Source organism: Odontomachus brunneus, unplaced genomic scaffold (assembly GCF_010583005.1).
Source record: "Odontomachus brunneus isolate Ranch 3 - 2012 unplaced genomic scaffold, Obru_v1 Obru_scaffold_048, whole genome shotgun sequence".
NCBI classification, from domain to species: domain Eukaryota; kingdom Metazoa; phylum Arthropoda; class Insecta; order Hymenoptera; family Formicidae; genus Odontomachus; species Odontomachus brunneus.
In genome coordinates this window covers 1,861,116-1,864,459 of record NW_022639498.1, presented here as the reverse complement: position 1 = coordinate 1,864,459, position 3,344 = coordinate 1,861,116, and positions in this window count along the sequence as shown.

Genomic DNA, 3,344 nt, shown 5'->3' with positions numbered 1-3,344 from the left:
GACCAATAGGACCTAGCGGCGATCGGCGGCTGAGACCGCGAGCCTAAGGAGCCTCGCGCTCGCGGAAAATTCGTCACTGTGCGGATAGCGAGCGACGCGAGTGCTACGGCGAATCCGGCGATTCCGAACGAAGGAGCGAACGAACGAGCGAGCAAGCTAGCGAGTGGGCGTACGAGCAGACGGAGAACGGGAGCGAGCCCTGCGAGGGAGATTTGGTGAGCTGTCTTCCGCCTGTCGTTCAGCCCGGGCGCCGAAAGATCGGGATGGTTGCCGTCGCTTCACGACGGCAGCCGGAAGGATTCGTCGCCATTCTTGACGACCCGTCCAACCTCGCGATCGCGGGCTCAGATTCAGGGCCCGCGAGAGAGTAGCCGTCCTTACCGCGCTGCCTGCTGCCGCTTCACCGCGTTCGCGACCGCACAGGACGGCGAGCGATTGCGTGAAAACTATGGCGACTCGCGATCATCCGTAGGAAGTGCGGGTCTCCGAGAGTGGCGAGAAATACGTGGTTCGCGACGTGACAACTAGGGCCGGAACGTACCCGGCTGGCGCCCAATTCAGCAATTAGCGTGTGACGATAGAATTTCGCGAACCTCGTGCCGTCCGAACTCCGCGAGGCAGAAGGATCCTCGACTACGGATCCAGCTGCCGAATGGCTTCGCGACTACGCGACTCGGAGCCCGCACCGCGTCTTTTGTAGAACCTTTCTTTTGTTGTTTTTATGTTAAATACAGCGTAATGTTAAGCGGCATGTGTGTTCATTGGTGATTCCTCCGACTCTGTCGCCTGTTCCTCCCGTGTCGCGCGAAGGAAGGTCGCGTGTCGACACACGAACCCCGCCACTCTATCGAGTCAGATATCTTTTTTTCTGGAGAGCTGCCGGCAAGCTCGGCCGTCGCCGCAACGGCGGAGACGAAGTTTTGGCCGTACTCTCCTGTCTAACTAACGAAGAACGGTCACAATGTATGTACTATTTTATATGAAATATATATTTTCTGCAGACTTATAATTTTAATATGAATAGAATATTTTATCTTTTCATAATTTATTCTAAAGTAATCCCAGACAAGCAGACTTCCAAGGAACGTTCTAAAGACATCACTATGTCTTAAAAATATGCTGAAAAAATTCCAAAGATATCCCTTGCAAATTGGTGTTGTCTTGAGTATATTGTAATATTTGTTTTACTTACAAATTCACGTTAAATCTTTCATTTTTCACGAGTTTAGTGAGGGTTTTCATTTTTCACGAGTTCATTACAAAATTTTCACTTTTCACGAGTTCACACTAGGGGAAAAGATTCATGATCGCTGCCCAGCGCTACCGTGTCATCCTATCTTTGTTGTATATCTAAGGAACAATAAAGATAGAAGAACGCGGTAGCGTTAATAGCGTGCTCCTTTGACAGTAAGGATCTCTCTCTCTCTCTCTCTCTCCCTCTCTCTCTCTCTCTCTCTCTTTCTCTCTCTCTCTTCCCCTCTCCCCCTCTTTCTCTACTTCTTATTTTATTCTATTTCTCTCTCTCTCTCTCTCTCTCTCTCTCTCTCTCTCTCTCGTTCTCTCTTTCTTTCATATCAGCTAGCCAGGCTAATTTCAACCGTAAAGCCTCTAGCGGAGGAATACAGTCAACTAAGGTGTTCGTAATGAAGAGACGACGTTTCTCAAGCATAAATTTACGATTTCGGATTTTGAGTCAAAATATCTCAGCTTTTAGAGCATGTAGAGTAAAAGTAAAGACAGTTTTATCAAGTAATGTAAACCCAAGGAATAAATTAAGCCCATTTACTACATGCGCAACTAAGTTTCCGGGTTTTTTTGATCAATGAAACATAGAAAATTTCAAGAGAAATACAAAAAATGGTTTATTCAAAGTATCGTCCCTCGCTAGCTACACATTTTTACCATCTCTCTGGCAATACATGAATACCGCGACGTTAAAACGATGCGTCTTTGGACCGAAACCATTCATCCAACCAATTTTGCACTTCTTCGAAATTGGCCAAGTGTAGCCCAGCCAAGCCATGCGCCATCGATCAGAACAAGTGATAATCGGAAGGGGCCAGGTCTGGTGAATACGGCGGGTAGCAAATCCCATTTCAGCGTTTTGATGGTGTCCTGGACGATGGAAGTGCGATTGCACGGAGCGTTGTCGTGCTGCAATATCACTCGTTCGTGTCTCGTGTCCAATTCTGGCTGTTTTTCGAGCAATGCATGGTTTAAATTGATCAGTTGTTGTCGATAGCGATGCCTATTGACAGTTTCGCCCGGTTTCAGCAGCTTATAGTACACAATTCCTTTTTGGTCCCACCAAACGCAGAGCATTGTCTTCTTTCCGAAGCGATTTGGCCGTGCCGTCGATGCTGATGCTTCGCCAGGTGAAAGCTACGATTTTTTGCGTTTGGGATTCTCGAAATACATCCACTTCTCATCGCTAGTAACAATTCGATGCAGGAAACTCTTTCTTTCATGCCGCAAAAGCAAAATTTCGGAAGTGGCTCTTCGATTTTCCATCTGTCTCTCAGTCAACTCATGCGGCACCCATTTTCCTTCCTTTTGAATTTTTCCCATGGCATGTAAACGTTTGGAAATATCTTGGCGAGTCATGTTTAATGCCTTCGCAAGTTGATCTTGTGTTTGCGTATCATCTTCATCCAATAACGCTTGCAGATCGGCGTTCTCAATTGTTTTTGGTTTTCCGGAGCGCTTCTTGCCCTTAGTGTCGAAATCGCCACTTCGAAAGCGTTTAAACCAATTTTCCCAGATAGTTTTCGATAGTGCATGTTCGCCGCAGGCCTCCTCAAGCAAACGACGTGCTTCAGCTGCATTTTTTTTCAGGTTAAAGCAGAAAAGCAAAGCTTCCCGCAAATGCTGTTTATTTGACACAAAACTCGACATCTTCATTGTTAGAAATATTTTTGCGTTGCGATATGTGTTGGTATTATGACTGGTTATCGTTGACAGATGTCCAAGCTATAAAAAAAAACACAACTTTAGCCATGTATGTCGACTACATATGTCGTTAACGCCATTCATGTGTGAAACCCGGAAACTTAGTTGCGCATCTATTAGAATCTCATCCGTTCAGCCATTATAGTCGAATGAGGAATTGTGCCTGTGTTCAACTAAATTCGTCGTGTAAATATATACAAGGTATAGCAAAAGTTCCGGAACGGCAAGATAACTCGGCGGAGGAGCATTTTAGAGAAAAATGTTTCAGACAAAAGTTATAAGGCTTAAAAAAACGCATTCAACGATAGTAGTTATTTGACATAGGATGGCGTCGCCAAGGTCAGAACAAGGTTAACTTTGCTTTTTTAAATAGAAACATATTTTTATTACGGCAT